Here is a 19,440-nt window from a genome sequence, read left to right as displayed (position 1 = left end):
TTAAAGTCATTGATCAAGCAATGACAAACAGTCATGAAGAGCAATAAAGCAAGCAATGCTGTGAAATGTGACATTATGTACCTCAACAAATCAAATTCAAAGGGCTTGGAGTTGTTGACTTTGTACAGATGGCCTGGTCAGTGTTAATGCTAATATTGGGAGCTGGTTTTCATTAATGCATATTCAGTAGACAGAAGAGTTGGCTCTGACACTTTTGAGAGCCTGCTATACTGAAATGAAATACACACTGTGACTGTCAGGGAGTTTCTAAGTGAATTTTGCAAAACAATAACTGCAAGGGGAGACAAATCGTTCAGGAAATGGTGCTAAAGTGATAGCTACATAACTCAGTATCTGTAGTTTATTTCATGAAAACAATTGCTTAAATTTAAAAGTGTCTCAGGAACTACTTTTACTTCAGTGTTCGTAAGCATAGGTTATTAGAAGCTGCCCACCTTTACCTCGGCATTCTATATTTTTATTTGCTATACTTGGTGGTTGAGGACTGGATTCTGTCACCAGAGACAAGGCTGCTTTTAGGTGATCGTTGAGTAATTTTTCTTTGCAGAAATAACAGTGACACATCTAAAGAGAATCAGTAGTCCTGCACTCATGTGTGAGCATCACTTGGCCTCATCTGAGCCGATACTCTAGATTATAGTGGAACTCTCTTGAGACTGGTTATACCATACTTTGCAAACCATCATTTAGCCAGCAAACACATGGCCAAAAATTATGCTAAGCTCCATGAAGGACAAAGGTTAAGGTTAAATCCACCTTGTCTTTGCTCTTACAGAAAGTCCATCTGGGTCTCATCATTGGTATTTCTTCACCACACACATATAATCTCTATAGTTATAGAAATTTAACCCAGTGTCTTATGTACACACTCTACCATGGAGCTGCACCTCCAACCCCTCCCTGCCATTTATACTAATTATCTATTATTTGACAGATTTTACATAGTTTACAGGATTTCTTCTTCCATTAAATGTCACTGTATATATTTGCTAAAAGCCACAAATACTTCTGCTTTTAACAATGACAACATTTCTGTCTCCAACATGTTTGATAGGAAAGACATTAGAAGAAAATAACCTCATATTCTTGCCAATTTCAACTGGCATTAACAAGGCATGTGATCTAAACACAAACATGAAGTTGGGTCTGATGCAACAGTTAGAAAACTTATTTTAATCCTTTTTCCAGAGCCAGGAAAAGAGATTTTATTATCAGCCACACACACACACACACACACACACACACACACACACACACACACACACAAAGAAAAACATTAATACATAATGGATTTTTAATGAAGAAAATGACTTTTAAAACTAGGATAAATATAAAAACAACTACAACAATGTCTTTCCAACTTCCTTTTTAAACAGCATAATCCCAGGGTAGACTGGGGATGTAGCTCAACTTGGACTCAGGGTTGGGATCAAGAGGGAATACATAAATCTCCTGGGAAGGGGAAATAAAATAGATAAGGAGTATAGACTGGAGGGGTGAATGGGGAAAAGAACAGGAGGGATCAGGCAGGGGGAGGATGGAGGGAGAGAGTACTGACAGTACTGTAATTGGGGGGCATTTCAGGTGCGGGGTAGAAACCTAGTGCAATGAAAACTCCAGGAAGCTACAAGGGTGACCCTAACTAAGATTCCCAGCAATAGGGGATACAGAACTTGAACCAGCCATCTCCTGTAACCAAGTAAGACTTCCAATGGAAGGATTGGGACACCAACCCAGCCATAAAACCTTCAACTTACAATTTGTCCTTCCCACAAGATGTGTTGGGGTAAAGGTGGAACAGACATTACATCAGTAGTCAAGAAGACTGATCCAACTTGAGACCAGAGACATGAGAGAGAATAAGCCCACTCCTGACACTGCCTAGAGGGCCAGGACCCAGAGGCTAGGTATCCCAGAGAGCTAAGATAGACCCAAACACAATTGGGAAAAACAAAGTCAACGAAATGATTCCTAAAGATATTCTGCTATACTCATACATTGGAGGCTAGCCCAATTGTCATCAGAGGCTTCACCCAGCAACTGACAGAAACAGAGGCAGACCCACAGTCAAACATTAGGCAGAGCTCAGGGAATCCTGTGGAAGAGGAGGGAGGAAGAATTGTAGGACTCAGAAGGGTCAAGGAGGAAGAATTGTAGGACTCAGAAGGGTCAAGGATACCACAAGAAACTCTCAGATCAACTAACCTGGGCTCATAGGAGCTCACAGAGACTGAACTGATAACCCAGGGAGCCTGCATGGGACTGACCTAGGCCCTCTGCATATATGTGACAGTTGTGTAGTATGGTCCTCTTGTAGGACTCCTAACAGTGGGAGCATGGTCTGTCTCTGACTGTTTAGCCTGCTTTTGAGACTCTATTCTCTCTACTGGGTTCCTTCATCCAGCCTTAATATGAGGTAAGGTACTTGATATACCATATTTGTTTGATACCCCTGGGAGACCTGCCCTTTTCTGAAGGGAAACAGGGGAGTGGACTGGGGGTAAAGGGGAGGTGGCAGAAGGGACTTGGAGGAGAGGAGGGAGGGGAAACTGCTGTTAGGGTGTAATATATGAGAGAATATATTTTAAAAATAATCATAAGCCTGGGGTGGGCTGGGGAAAAGCTCAATTGGTACAGTACTTTCCCAGAATGCACTAAAAATCATAGCCACAATAAGAAATGAGTCCTGCACCATAATCTGATACTGCAAGCATGTAAACATGCTGTCTACACATTTATATGCCACCCCCATCATCACAAGTGTAATGCTTTGTACACTGACATTTTCAGTGAAACCTCTGAGTATAGGCTGTGGTTTTACCATTGATCAAGAACATGCTCATGAACAGAACAGACATTGACTTACCCAAAACTGATGATCCCCACACAAGAAGAAGACGTCATCCTTGTTTCAGATCTCCTGCATGAATGCTTACCTTACCCAATTCAGCTACTTCTCCACAGGACTCATTACAGCACTAGATAGTACTTCAGCTTTGCGGTTGGGGACCACTGTCCCTTTGTTGTGTCTTCTCAGTACCACTTTTTAAGTGTGTGGGTAGGTAGGTGTGGGTGTTTGACTGATTTGATGAGTTGACTGTCTAAAAGGGTACACACATAGAACTGGAGTATTGTCCATGGACTCAAAACATAAGAAGGCTATGATGATAAACTGCAGATCATGTCTTCTAATAAGATGTTATTTAAGGTTTTTCTTTTCTTTTCCTTGAGGCTCCAACTTCCCAAGGTAATAACTGTTTTTATTTAATTTTCTTGAATGAAGAAGCTACAAGTTTGGAATAGTTCCTCTCTAAATTATCTATAAATACATTTTAAAAATAAAATCAATTCTGTTATCTAAAAATAAAAAAGAAGGCTATGATGAGCCTTACAGAGAAGTGTATGTATTAGGTAACATCCATTCAGACAGGAATGAGTTACAGAGCTTCTGGTGTGAGTTCAGTGTTGATGGATCAATCGTACAGGTTAAACAGAGGTACATGTAAACAAGTATACATTTTGATTGGTTAATGAAACAAGAACAAGCAGAGACAGCATAAACCTAACTGTACAGTCTCTGGGTGCAAGTATTCAGTGCCCAATGAACTCTGTAGAGCATGGTTATTTCAGTAACAGGAACAAACTGTGGGTACTTTTACATCAGAGATAATATTCATGAGATGAGTAGTATTAGCCTTGCCATGTTTACTTGGACAGTGTCTAATTCATCTGTTCAATTCTGGTCATGAGGTTTTCACCTCCTAATACTGATCTTGTAGCCCATGAATAGGTAGTAGGTTGTGGCAGGCAGTTGGGAAACACTGAAATAATCTACTCATAGTACATAGAATAGAAATCAGGCTGTCTCCTAGTGGAAGACTGTATTGGAATCTTGCCGTGCCAGTGAACTTGTGGTGGTGGCCACACCCTTTGGGTGTGGTTTCAGGTGCAGATGTGACCCATTAGAAGGTAGAAGAGGAGCTTACTCTCCCTTTCTTGGGTTGTGGAGAGCATCAGAAGGGCAGAAACTGCATCTTCCAGAATGAGGGGCTTATTTACTCTTATCTGTGTAAGTGCTTCCCTAATAAATACCTAATTATCATTTATCTTGTATCTGGTGGACTCATTTAAACCCTGCCTTCAGCAGACAAAGTCAGAACTAGACACTTATGGAGAGGAAGGATGGAGGACAGTTCAATGGCTCCCTTCTTAAGAAATTGTAAGAATGGCAGCCACAGATTCTTTTTTTTTTCTATCACAATATTTTTTTTTATTTTATTAGTTCAAATTAGGAACAAGCTTGCTTCAGATGTCAATCCCTTCTCCCTCTCCCTCCCCTCCCCCCCAACATCCCACCTGCCCCTAGCCATCCCCCCTCCACTCCCCAGGCAGGGTAAGGCCCTCAAAAGGGGCTCCCCAAAGTCTACCACAACATCCTGGGCCAGGCCTAGGCCCTTCCCCATGAGCCACAGATTCTTAAGTTTTCATTCTCTTTCATCCTTTCAGTTGCATTCAGTTTTCCCATTGAGTGTATAGTGGTTGTGCACATATGAATCATTTAATTCATGGATGTTATTTCTCTTTCTGACATTTGAGAGTTCATAACCTAGAAATTAAAAATGCTGATTTGCAATTAAGTTTGAGTCAAGAAAGCCAGAAACCATTTTTATGTTTAAAAAAGAAAGGAAGTTATTCCTCACATGTTAAATAAGACAGACTTTCTAAACCTTTTCAGCACACATCAGATGTAGGATGTTCTCATTGGCTATTGGTTTAAAGAGTCAATGGCCTAACTGCCCATATTTCTCCTATTAGGCTGTTGGTTACAGGTGGCATTAAGTAACAATTTGTCTCTCCTACAATAGTAAATGAAAATTTCCCATCACAATAATAACATAACATTGTATTATGGACACAGAATAGATTATGTAGCCAAAATAAATAACCTCTCGATTTTCAATGGTTCAGCACAAGCAGGCTTATTGTTACTCATGCCACAATTCAATGCAAGCCAAGCAGCTCTTCTCTAAGCAGTAACTCAAACATCCAGCTATTTCCATCTTGTCCCACCACCTTCTAGCTTCTCAGCCACCTGGCACCATCTGCCAGAAGATGAGATGAAGACACAGCCCAAGAAAGACAGTAATAGGGATTTTAGCAGTCAGTCAAGAAGTGGCTTTGTCACATCCCATTGATCTGAACCTAGCTGAGGGTCAACCCAACTCCAGAGGACGTCAAAAAACAAGAAGGAGTCCTCAGTATGAAAGATCTCCATTCTCTCTCATTGACTCTTCATATTGTATTATCTTTCTTTTTCAAGACAGAGTTTACATTATGTGCCCCAAGTTGGCCCAGAAATCAGTACACATCCCAGGTTGGCCCAGTCATCTCATGATTCTCTTGCTTCAGCTTCCTGAGTATGGACATATATCTGTGGGCCAGGTTACAGGTTACTTTTCCATATACCTTATAATACCTACAGCTAGCATTTTTATAATATGACTTACTTGAATTCAAACCACTATAGCTAAATGTGTTAAAATATAATTATAGGAGCAAGGTATGCTATCAAACACACCTGTAATATCAGCACTCAGGAGGTTGAAGTAGGAAGACCACAAGTTCAAGATCAGCCTGTCTGCATATTAAATAAATTGATCATGATGCCTAAGAAATTTCATTTTGAAATGATTCCTAGGTGATTTGTGTGTGCACTAACTTTAAGAACTGCTACTCAACTAGAAAAGAAGTACTTTCCACTGGGAAGCCGAGTTATCCTGTGACTACAAAATAAGCTCAGATCTGAGACACAAACTCAATCATATTTTGAAAGGAGAATAGCAAAGTCAAAATTCTACAATTTAAAGTTGTCATAATTTGGGCTACAACAGAGGATGACAAAACCAAGACGACCAAATCCTAAAGCAGAAGGAAGCAGGGCAATCTTGACTTGGACACTGAAACTCTGTGTGTGTGTGTGTGTGTGTGTGTGTGTGTGTGTGTGTCAGAGACAGAGACAGAAAGAGTGAATTTCATCTCTTCCTTTGTTTCTTCATACCACTTCCTTTGTTCTCATATTTAATTCCCATACCCTTTCAAGAACCTACAGAACAAAAGCCACCTGCAAGACAGTCAAGGCTTTAGATGAATGTAAAATGATACAATATCAATGACATCCTCAGGGCTGCTGTGAGGATTCAATAAGCTATTACATATGTCACTATTAACCTAAAAGGCTGAGTTAGTGCTACCAAGGATCACAAGTTGTCATTGTCAGACCCAGGGGATGATTGAGCTTGATAATTAATACCACCGTGGGACAGGAACTTGAAGTACTTACATACTTATAAATAAGTATACTTATGTACCACCACCCAAGGAAAATTGTGAATAGGTGACACAGATGGTCCCTATGGGAATGTCATGACATTCACCAGGAAATGAGTTGGGAATGGCAGGCCACCCAAGATCACTCTGTCTGGTGAAGCACTGCCAGGATAAACGATACAGAGCCCAACTCCACCTCTTCTCCCACACAGCACACCCACTCAGAGAAGGTTTGTAGGCCAAATGCAAATCAGTGGATCACTTGTCTACATTTGCCTCTTATAGACATGGCCTTGGATTCCCCTCCAGCAGCAAACTACCCATCAACTCAGAAAATGACAGTGTTCAATTTGAAGGGTCTATCTGTCCCCTCCTGGGTATGTGGTCAAAAAGAAAGAGGGGAAGAAGAGGAGGAGAAAGGGGACCTTGAATGACTTAAGGCCATGAGAGAAATCAGGTTACAGTCTTCTGTTTGCACCATTATAAATTTAAATAAGCAAAGCTAACCAGGACAACATTTCCTTTAATTTGGCATTCAAGGTCTTGGCAGAACAAAGGGGAGAACTTTTGGACAGCACTGAAAAGAAAGTCTCCTCCAAAGCATTACCAGAAGAAACAAAGCGAAGGGGAAAATAACATCCTGAGGTATTTCAAACCGAGTCACAAGCCATGAATAAACAATCAGATTAATTTTAGTGGATTTTTCAGAATATAATGGAGCAGGAGGAATGGATCTCCCTAGGAAGGGGAAATAGAACAGATAGCTATGGATCGATTAGGGGGAGAGACTGGCCTAGGAGGACCAAACAGGGAGGGAGAGGAAAGAGGGAGATAAGGGGGAGAATGCATGGAAGGACAGTCAAAACCAATGGCTATTTTGATGGGTCATTTGGAAACCTAATATAGTAGACATTTCCTAGACATATACATACATGAAGTTTATCTAAATGAAATTGTCAAATAATGGGGAAACAGAGCCACAACTGGACATGCCTTATCACCAAATGAAGCTTCCAGTGCTGGAAATGGATTAAATCAAATTGAGTTGTTGACAAAAGGGGTCCCATGGGAAACCAGAAACAACCCAAGCTACTGCCAAGTCTATTGACTACTCTCCACAAACCTATGGCAAGATCCTATTGCTGAAGACAATACCCATACAACTCACTGAACACGGAGAAGTTGTTTGGGATGATGCCTATGTGGAATCTTCACCCTTACAAACTAGTATTCACTGTACTGAAGGCACTCTACATGATACAAAGGAGAGAGGTAAACACCAACTCAGCTATAAGCCCTTCTATCTGCAACAGTTTGCTGCCTACAGGATATGCCAGTGCAATAGTGGCACAAAGCTTGTGGGAGTAACCAAGCAATATCTGATTTGACTTAAGGCCCACTCCACAAAATGGAACCCATACCCAATATAGCTTGGGTGACCAAGAACCTGAGACTAGATAGCCCATGAACCTAGGGGAAACCAAATATTTCTATTATGCTAAAGGAACAACTAATTAAATGACTCCTAATGATATTCTGCTATATTCATAGATCCATACATTGCTCAGCTATCACCAGAGACCCTTCCTCCTGGAGTAGATGGGAACAAGTACACAACCCAAAGCGAGACAACGTACAGAGAGTGAGAGACTTTGGAACACTCAACTCTAAATGTGATGACTCCATCAAATTTATGCTCTTATGTGTCAGGGAACTCTGCAGAAGAGGAAGTAAAAAGTGTAAGAGCCGGAGGAAGTGGAGGACATCAAGGAAGCAAGGCCCTCTAAACACAACAGAACTGGCACATGTACGAACTCACAGAGACTGAGGCAGCATATACAGGACCTGTACATGTCTGCACCAGATGGGGTCCTAGAGCTGAAAGGAGAAGTGGACACCTGCCTCCATCCCTATCCCAGAAGCCATCTCCAATCGATAACCACTGCCAATGAAAAATTAGTTTTCCCTAAGGGTGTCTCACTGGGGAATTGAGCTGCTCTCAAGGGCAGGCCCCATGCCCAGCAGTAGAAGGAGGTTTCTTGTCTCACAATGTTGTCTCAGAGTATTTTTTTTTAACCTTACAGGTTCTTTGAGTATATATTATGGCTTCTAGTTTTATGCTTTTAGAGGATTCTTGTATGTATGAACATGTGTGTCTGTAAGTGCATCTGTATGTGTTTCTGGTGCTGTTTCTTTGACTTTTTTTCTTCTGCTTGTTTAGTCTTATTCCAGTTTGGTTTTTGTTGTACCTTATTCTATATCATTTTGTTTTATTGTTTGTGTTTATTTTCTAATGAGAGACATAAAGGTGTAGATCAGCATGGGAGAGGAGGTGGGAAAGAAATGGGGAGAGTTGGGGGAAAGGAAATTACAATCAGGATACATTGTATGAAAGAGATCAATTTTCAATAAAAGAAAATATTAAAATATGCAAATGGAATAGAACTAAAGAATATAGCTGAGCATCACACACATTAGGGGTATTTTAAAGGGTTTGTTTAAAATGGGTGTGCTTGGGGGTGGCAGTAGATTACTAATTCTGAATAAAGGATAGAAGTGGGCATAGCTTGAAAGTTGGTATAACGCAGAGAACTTCATTTCAGACTCTACATCACCAATTAATTCTGTGTCTTGACATGAACTTGAATTTCTCCAACTGCAAAGTAACAATAAAACCCACAAGAATTGTGAAGAAGCAAATCAGACTATGCCAAAAACCCTTTTGGCAGTGACTGTCAGAAAGTAGTCAACCCACATGTGAAGGTTTTCATCTCTGCTCTGATGGAGGAAGTACTTCTGTGTGTTTATCTTATTGATTGTTTAATAAAGTTCTGTTTGGCCAATGAGGCAACAAGTTAGACAGGACTAGGAGTCAAAGAGGATTCTGGGAAATGTAGTAGAGAAGTGGTGTTCCAGGCAGGAAGTGACATAGCAAGGAGACTCATATTTAAGCAAGGAGAAACAGGAAGTATCCTTTTTCCCCTCTGCTCTTCCTCCAGCAGTGCAATGTGATCCAAAGATTTATCATAACACTGCTTTATTCAAGATGATTTATATAAGATGTATAGACGTGTGTGTGTGAGAGAGAGAGAGAGAGAGAGAAAGAGAGAGAGAGAAAGAGAGAGAGAGAGAGAGAGAGAGAGAGAGAGAGAGAGAGAGATGTAGCTACTGGGAAGATAGGATGCCTGACATTCTCCTGTAAGCCAAGACCACATGGAGATACACAGATTAATAGAAATGGGTTAATAATTAAGAGAGAGATAGCCAATAAAAAGCCCTAGCTATTGGCCAAACAGTTTATAATTAATATAAGCTTCTGTGTGTTTATTTGGGACAAAATGGATGCAGAAATGTCCACCTATACTGTGTGGCTTGTTTTCCTGTTAGAATACTGAATCAAAAGAGGGAAAGACACTGTTGGAAAACTGGTAGTTGTGTTGTAGCATCAGACACATTTATTTGGACAATTGTAGGTTGTTTTTAACTGAAGGTATTTGCTATATTTAGCTACACACTCGGCATATCTAGGTATGGTGGAATGCCATTTCCCTAACTTACTTTTGTGAGGCTTGGAAATAAGCAAATAATGCAGGAGACAAGGAGAGGAAGTGCTGTGGTGAGGTGTCAGCCTTGGGAGGATGGGGCAGGATGCAGGAGGTTCAGCTGTTTTCATACATACATTCTGTTTGCTGAAATTGTCTCAACAATCTTTATTGACAGACTTAAAACAGTTTGATGAAACAAACAAACAAACAAACAAAAGCCCCTCAGGTAACAGGTTGCCACTGGCAATAGCCGAACATGTGTTGTGCTGCTGATGTGATCAACAGTGTAGACTCAGCCTTCCAGCCACAAGAAACAACCAGGGTTAGATTCCATTGTCTGTGTTTACCTTCCAACATAAACCTCTAACTCTGAGTCAAATAGTGTGTCTGGTTCTGAAAGGCAATGCAAAAATGATAATTACCATCTTTGGAAACACTTTTTCTATGTGAACACTGTTTTCATAGGAAGCCGTTTACAGACACCATCTGAAAACATATAAACTAGTGGCATGAAATGCACGTAAGACATCTCAACATGAAACTGTCCAGAAATGCAGACATTACAAGTGAAACTGCCATTAAAATGCACACTATAGGGCCATTCTCTCCAACAATAATGTTTATTTATGTACCCTGGGCCCTTTGGATAATCAGTCTTTATTTCATTTGTTGGCAATGCAATGATACAGTAGTTGGTTAGCATTTTTTCACATTATATTTCCTTATGAATTTACTCATTCATCCTTTCACTCAACAAGATGCTAGTCATTGCTAATATGGTCTGAAGAAAGTAAAACTATACTACCCAAAAATATGCTGCTCCACCATGTCGATTGCCTAAGGAAAGGGACCTCTCTGCTCATTTAACTGCCTATGCACCCCAAGTCCCTTGCTTCATTGCAGCCGCACAGCTTAGGCTCTTTGTTCAAGGCAGTGTGTAAGTGTCCAACTCTGACTCATTGAATCTGCATTTTCTCACTAAAGAATAGGAATGCTATGCTTCACTAATTCATTCTCATCCAGGGCACACACTTTCTGGCTATTTGCACCTGTGGGGTAGAACTATGCATCTGATTTATCATCAAAGGAATATGGATGAGAAGGTGAATGCATTCCTAGTTCTTACTAGGAATTTTCCCAAGTAAACTTCAATGTACTCATTCATTCTCTCTCTCTCTCTCTCTCTCTCTCTCTCTCTCTCTCTCTCTCTCTCTCTCTCTCTGTCCCTTCTCCCTCTCTATCATAGAGTAAATCTAAACATATAATTAATTATGTTAATCCATTATCTACAGCCCCTTCAATATTTCATGGTAATCGATGATTTTTTAATTTTTAGATGTATTTATTTTATTATGAGTATTCTGCCTGCATGTATGTCTGTGAACCATGTATGTGCATGGAGTCAATGGAGGTCAGAAGAGTGTGTTGGATCCCCTAGAATTGGAGTTATGGATGGATGTGAGCAGTCATGTCAGTGTTGGGAATTGAACCCCAGGTCCTCTGCAAGAGTGACAGGTGATCTTAAGTGCTGAGCTGTCTCTCCAGCCACTGGCAGTACAAGACATTTACAACTTGTGGTTGGGTTTGAAATAGTGTTTTACTGTGGTCTTGATTGTGTCATCATTTCTCTGTCCCTAGTGATATTAAATGTCTCTCCAAGTTCACTGACCATTTCAACAAAGTTCCACTTGACATGGGAAGATGGGACAGGTCTGAGAGAAACAGACGCAACACCCCCGAGAAGATCCTGTCCCGCCTGCCCCTACCTCCTCTCACCTGCTCTACTTTTCTACTTTCACATTGCACATCAGAATTTAACACTCAGAGAGGAGCCCAATTTCTGTGACCAGTGAGTTTGAGTTTAATTCTAGATATTGAGTTACAGTTTTAGAAATCTATTCCTGGCTTAGATGCTATTAAAACTACTGTTCTCTCAAATAAATTATAAAAGCAGAGACTTTCCGAATAAGTAGTTCAGAAGTGCCAAAGAAACACTCTCGGATTCAGAGGATAGTCAATAGCAGGAATGCAACACCCTCATGTACAGGCTCGATCAGTTGGGTGTCATCACAGTTCGTGCACAGGTCTCTCCTGATCTTGAGCTTTCAGAGGACTTGTGGAAGGCAGTAGAAGTGCTGAGAGGTAACCTGTCCACCTTGCTCTTATCCCAGAAAGGCAGCAGCTGCTTCCGGATGTCCTTATTTGGTATCTGTTTCCTGTTGTCCCTTGAACAGTGATCTGGAACACACTAGGGCAAGCAGTACTTGGCACTTCCTGAAAAAAGACCACAGGCCAACACTGTAATTACTTAGGGGCCCTGCCTAGACACCACAGTGGCTCAGGCCCCAGTCACCGGAAGAGGAGATGTATTGTGCTCTGGTAAAAACGCTGGATGTGAACAGTAAGGGGTTCACACTGTTTGTCTGTGAACACAGATCCTATCAGAAAGATGTTTGCAAAAGGAAAGTGTCTACTCAGGGTGACTGACGACCACCAAAAATATGTTCAACAGTTCTGAATATCAGAATAGAGAGGAATTCAAGGAAAAAGGAAGAGGTTTGAGTATTTGGGAAAGTGGTGCATTTCCCACTGATCTGGAGCCGGGAGAAACTAAGTAGTTTTATAAATGACCCACTTTGTTTATTGGAGTCCTGGGCAAAATAATAATAATAAATACTTAGGCAGGCATGTAGCTCTATGTCCTGCATGGCCCAAGATGTACAGGTCCTCAGTGTATAAAAGATTCCTTGATGCCTGAGCAAACTGTCCTTTCTAAATGACTTCTAAAACAAACCCAACAATCCCATTCTGCAGCAGTGGAACAAGCTATATGCTAGCATTGCAATTTTATAACAAAGAAACCAATTCTGATACCATATCTACACTATGCTAAGCCAGTCATGGCAACAGACCTCTGTAAGCCCAGCACTAAGTGAGGCAGGAGGATCATGAATTTAAGGCCAGCCTGGACTACATACTAAGATTCTGCCTCTAAATGTAGATAGGTAGATAGGTAGGTAGATAGATAGATAGATAGATGACAGGGAGATAGATGATGGATAAGATAGATGATACATAGATGATAGATGATTGATAGAATTTTAATTAAATATGTAACTACCTATAATGAGTTTCCTTGGATATTATAACTCTTCATCAAAATAAATAAGTCACTAGTATTGCATTGTATAAATTTAACACCTTTTCTTTATTCATCTTTTGAGAGAATTAGGTTGTTACAGATAAAGCTTCCAGAATATTTCTGTACAGTTTCTCTGTGAGCATAACTTTTCCTTTCTCTGGGGTAAATGGTCAAAAGTTTTCTTGCTACGCTATCTGGCACTACACAATTGATTCCCTTAGAAGATACCACCATGACCCAGAAACACAGAATGCACTTTTCCAGCGTTTATATTTCTCAGTGTTTTTTCCTGTGCTAATACACATTAGAGGGGAAATCATGAGTAAGTTAGACATCTTCCTCTATTTGCGTGCCCTGTGTAAGACTGAGAACTAGTCAAATAATTTTAAAAGTGCTGACTAGGCCTGCTCTGTATCTGGTTGAGCGGGGAGGGGTTCTCTGGAGTGGCCGGTACTCCTAGCCCAGGAGACACAGAGCACAGGAGCTTGGGGTGGAGGTTGAGGGTCTGGGAGAGTGTCTGGCTCTCACCCTTCAGTTCCTCCAGGGTAACTGCTGCATGGAAGAACAAATGCCACACTCTCCCTGTCCCCTTCTCTCAGCCCTCTATGGTTTGAAATCGGGATTTGTTCTTAGTGCATTAGACTCGATAAAAGTCTCATGGGGAATGATATTTACTGACAAATATTGGTAGAACACATGATGCTCTTTGATGACAAGCTTCATAACTACAAAGATGACAAGAAAGAGAAAAGTGAAGCTCTCCGGCAGACGGCATCATAGTAGTGCTGCATCGCACAACTGAAGATTGCTAAAGACGATAGTAAATCAGACAACATGCAAATGGAACTGTAAATCTATTAATCCTATAGATGCAATTCTTCAGCTTGGTCCCTTGGAATGTATGATCAGTGCAATGTCTTCCCAGACTATCTTACCTTTAAAACACACACGGCAGAGCAGCGACTACCTTCTCCACCCCACATGAACTACCTTGGGACATCACTGGACTCCAACATCAAACAGTTCAGACCATGACATTCACCCCTAGCAGCATTCTCATTTTCTCAGCCATGCCAATGTGTCTCCAAATACGGCCAAGAATTCTATTCAAGCAGGGGAGGCTTCTATGATGCTGATGAATCCTACCCATCTGGCTCATCCCCAAAGTGCCAAGTAGATTCTTCTGGGTCTACCTAGTCTTGAAAGACAGAATCTTAGGAAACAGTCTAAATCATCCACATATCACAGAACCACTGAATCATCTGTGTCCATTGAAACAAGTAGGTCACATGAGAGTAGAGCCTATGATGGAGAGGCAGAGTTGATGAGGAAGACAAGCCCACCATCAGGTGGTTCTTGTCATGGGTTAGATACTGAATTAATCCCACTAGGGTAGTTCTCCCAACATTTATTCTTGAAGTGCTCTTGTAGAAAGGTGTGCAGACTTTTTGCACATTTGGACTTGTTTCTGAGTGTCAGTGACCAGAAGCATCCTGGTAAACAAATGGTTCAGTTTGTAAGATGGTAGCTCTTGGTCTGTCATGCAGGAAAGAAAGGACCAGTGGCCAAAAAGCCATGAGCCCCATTTTGGGTGATACCCTTCAGTGTCACTGGACATCACCAGATGATACAAAGAAGAAAAGCCTCAGAAGGCTTGGGTCCCTGAGTTTTCTACCATCAGTCTTGTTTGCCTGGTGTTTTAACAAGATACAATTCAATGCTCATTTGTCGCCTAAATCAAAATTTCTTATGATGTCAGTGGGGTTGCATAACATAGGACAGGGTAATGTTCAGTGGCAAATACTGTAGTCTTGCATTCCCCAATGGCTATGGAAGGTCCATCCTTATAGTGCCCTGTGTGGAAGTGGGAGGAGAATGTCACATTAATTGCTCAATACAGTTCACAGGGCAAACATTGTCTTCCACAATGAACCCTTCTATGAGTTCAAGATGCACAGAATTCCAGCTGGGTGCTTTCTTCTCCTAATGAAGTCTTTTTGCTCGGTTAAAGGGAGACAGAAATGTGTCTTGTATGTAGAATATGCAGCTGGGGAGACTAGTCTCCATAGACACCAAGAAGTTGCTTACATTTAAGAAGAAAGTTGCATATTGGAAGATCAGAAGAAGTATGGGACCTGCTGCCCTTGGTAGGATGTAACTCTTACTCTTAAAGTCAGAGGCACTGAAGCAGCAACTGAAGCAAGGTTTGAAGAGAGCTGAATCCCAAGAAAGGAAGAAGGAAATGCAGTGAGACCCGAGGTGATGGAGAACACTGGGTTTATGACAGACCATCACTGAAGAGTTTTGACTCTATGACACATTAGGCAGTGAAACTCAGTTTCCACCTGGTGACTGACAGGGGAGGTACAACTAGGCAGTGACCAGCCTTCCATCAAGGGGATCTATCCCTTCTTAATACGAAGATTCCTATCTCAGGGACAGTACATTTCCTCGTGCAGACCAACAATCAAGGCAGAAAAAGCTCCCTACTTTATCTATGACAGTTACATGTTAACTTCAATCCTAGGAAACACTTCAAGCTTGGAAATGTCTCTTCTATTAAAAGGCATTTATAAATCTAATCCTTACACTCTGTTCTCTAGCTCTGCTGTTAGAAGACCTTTGCTTTCTAGTGGATACCCATCTTGAGTTCTGCACATAGAGATACATTTTCCCCTCTCCCCCTCTCTCTTTCCCCAGAAGCCACATGAAGAGCCAGGTGTAGTGTCATGTACTTTCATTCCCAATACTAGGGGACAGAGACAGGAGAATCCCTTGGGTTCACTGGCCAACCCACTTAGCCTAATTCATCAGCTCCAGGTCAATAAAAGATCCTATCTCAAAATTCCTGAAGGTGTCCTCCAAAGTTGTCTTTATGCTTGTGTATATACACATGCTGGCATACTTGTACACACATGTGCTCCTGAATGTATACATGAGAACATATAGGCATTAAAATCAGCCCTTAAAAAACATATAATTCGCCAACAATTCACATGAATTTGGGGATTGCATATTTCAGACTGAGTCTCCTCTATGGCCTATGCCATAGTCAGTGATCTGACCTCAGCTTTAGCAATTCAGAAACTATTTTATATATTGATCCAGAAACCAAAGAACACATGGGCATTAGTCATGCCAAGCTCCCAGGAGACTGCTTTTTAAACTAGAACACTGATGTATAATAATATGGGACAAAGCTGCCCACAGAAAGGGAACCTAGTTCTCTGGCTTCCTGGGTCTTCTCAGCAACCCTAAGAGCAGGGTGAATGTTTACTGAAGAAAAGTGCAGGGTGTGTGGTTTTCTCACTGGAATCTTTATGAAGCGAGGCTGGCCGGATGAGAACATCCCTTCTCTTTAGATAGCCCTCGATGAGTCAAAGTCTTAGTGCGGAAAATTAAATCATACTTAGGCTATGACTGTGCTGGGAAGACAAGACTCACCTTTAATTCCCTTACTTCAGGACATAGAATTGCAACATAATCCTTCATCCTTTGACTGTACGATGTTAACCCCCGAATGTACTAATATCCATCAACTGCATTTTAAGCCAATAACAGGTGCTTTGGATCCAGTCTTATGGAGCTGGATATAATCTGATAACTTGTAAATAACTAACTATGCAATAGCCTCATAGCTGGGGGTTGGGGTGGAGACAGAGACAGAGACAGAGAGATAGTTCCTGTAAAAAAGCAACACATGAGTCTTGAGTATGAAACTTCCTGGTGTAATTATATTACTAGCATTAATACAGATAACTTTTACTCCAAGTTTTTAGAGTCCCTATGCTTTGATATCTACATCATCTCTCCATGAACTGAATAGGTTTAAATTCTAAGTATCAGCTATGTAGATAATTACAGTGGTACTTATAGAGTTTCTAATCATGCAAAATGTGATCTAAGCACAAACTCAAAAGTGCTCGGGTATCTAATGGCATGGCATTACAGCTGCGAGTCAGTGACACAGCTGTGAGCCAGTGACACAGCTGTGAGCCAGTGACACAGCTGTGAGCCAGTGACACAGCTGTGAGCCAGTGATACAGCTGTGAGTCAGTGATAAAGCTGTGAGTCAGTGATACAACTTGGAGCCAGTGATAGTGAGCCAGTGATAGAGCTGTGAGCCAGTGACACAGCTGTGAGCCAGTGACACAGCTACAAGCCAAAGACACAGCTGTGAGACAGTGACACAGCTGTAAGTCAGTGACACAGCTGTAAGCCAATGGTACAGCTGTGAGCCAGTGGTACCGATGTGAGCCAGGGATACAACTGGGAGCCAGTGACACAGCTGTGAGCCAGTGACACAGCTGCAAGCCAGGGATACAACTGGGAGCCCATGACACAGCTGCAAGACAGTGACACAGGTGTGAGCCAGTGATACAGGTGTGAGTCAGTGATACAGCTGTGAGCCAGTGACACAGTTGCAAGTCAGTGACACAGGTGTGAGTCAGTGATACAGCTGTGAGCCAGTGATACAGTTGCAAGTCAGTGACACAGCTGTGAGCCAGTGGTACAGCTGTGAGCCAGTGACACAGTTGCAAGTCAGTGACACAGCTGTGAGCCAGTGACACAGCTGTGAGCCAGTGACACAGCTGCAAGTCAGTGACACAGCTGTGAGCCAGTGACACAGCTGCAAGTCAGTGACACAGCTGTGAGCCAGTGACACAGGTGTAAGCCAGTGACACAGCTGTGATCCAGTGACACAGCTGCAAGTCAATGACACAGCTGTGAGCCAGTGACACAGCTGTGAGCCAGTGATACAGCTGTGAGCCAGTAATACAACTGTGAGTTAGGGATACAGCTGTGAGACAGTGACACAGCTGCAAGTCAGTGACACAGCTGTGAGCCAGTGACACAGCTGCAAGTCAATGACACAGCTGTGAGCCAGTGACACAGGTGTGAGCCAGTGACACAGCTGTGAGCCAGTGACACAGCTGCAAGCCAGGGATACAGCTGCAAGTCACTTCTCACTGCTGAAGCCACAATTCACTGTGGCAAAGAAGCAGAAGTCTGGAAGAACTCACAAGTCCCAACCTGAGTGGCTTTCTGATGCAAGAGGTCTGGCTTGGAAGGTGATGTTCCTCCCTGAAAATGCCTTTACTACACTCAGGACAGTTGATGTTCTCTCCCTCTATTTTTGTGGCTGACTAAATTAGCATTTTTATTTAAATTATTTAATTACTACTCATATTTATATATCCATCCCCCCATTCCCTTGCCCTCCCATCCTCCCATGTTCCCCACCAATCACCCGAACTCCTCCCAGGGATAGTGAGGCCCTTCACCAGGGACCTTCAAAGTCTGTCATATCATTTGGGGGAGAGCCTAGACCCTTCTTTCTGTATCTGGGCTACAATAGTATCCCTCTATAGGAAATGGGCTCCCAAAGTTCATTTGTGCTCTAGGGTTAAAGACTGGCTCCACTGTTAGAGGTCCCATAGACTTCCCTGGCCTCCTAGCTGGCACTCACATTCAGAGGGCTTGGTTTGGTCCAATGCTGTTGCCCTGCTTTATGACTAGAGTCTCCATGCTCTCACTAGGTCAGGTCAACTGTTTCTGCAGGTTTCTGAAGCACCGTCTGCATTTTTAATGAATTACTTTGATTATATATGTTATAGACTAAATTATCTCAAAATTCAGTGACTAATACAAAGCAGAATTTTATTTTTCTCCTGAGTGGGAAGTCCTGAAAATGACAATGCAGGGTTGATAGTGTGTCCCTGCCTGGGTTTGTGTCTGGGTCTTAGAACCTCCACTGCATCAGTATCTCAGGCAGTATACAGTTAGGGGAAGAGGTCCTGCGGCGGGCGCCCAAACCTCAGAGCCCTCTCATCCAGTGGCTGATGGAAGCAGAGACAGACACCCACAGATACACACTGAACTGAACTCTGGAACTTAGTTGCAGAGAGAGAGGAATGAAGATCAAAAGGGTCGGTACAAAGCTAGTGAAACCCACAGAAACAGCTGGCCTGTACAAGGGGGAACACATGGACCCCAGACTGCTGTCTGGGAGGCCAGAACAGGACTGATCCAGACCCCTGAACATGGATGTCAATTAGGAGGTCTCTGCACTCTAGGGGGCCCCTGGTAGTGGATTAGTATTTTTCCCTGGTGTAAGAAGGGACTTTGAGAGCCCATCCCACATGAAGGGATGCACTCTTGGCCTAGGGGCCTAGGATGATGTGGTGGACTTTGGGGAGCCTCCATCGAGGGCCCTACCCTGCCTGGGGAGTGGAGGTGGATGAGGTGGGTGGTAGGTTGGGAATAAGGGTGGGGGGGAGGGGAGGGAGAGGGAAAAGGGATTGACATGTGAAACAAGCTTGTTCCTAATTTGAACTAATAAAAAAATTACAAAAAAAAGTTAGAGGAAGAAGTGTGCACTCACCATTTCCTTTAAGGATGTGG

This window comes from Cricetulus griseus (genome assembly GCF_003668045.3).
Source record: "Cricetulus griseus strain 17A/GY chromosome 1 unlocalized genomic scaffold, alternate assembly CriGri-PICRH-1.0 chr1_1, whole genome shotgun sequence".
NCBI lineage: Eukaryota > Metazoa > Chordata > Mammalia > Rodentia > Cricetidae > Cricetulus > Cricetulus griseus.
This window is presented reverse-complemented; position numbering follows the sequence as displayed.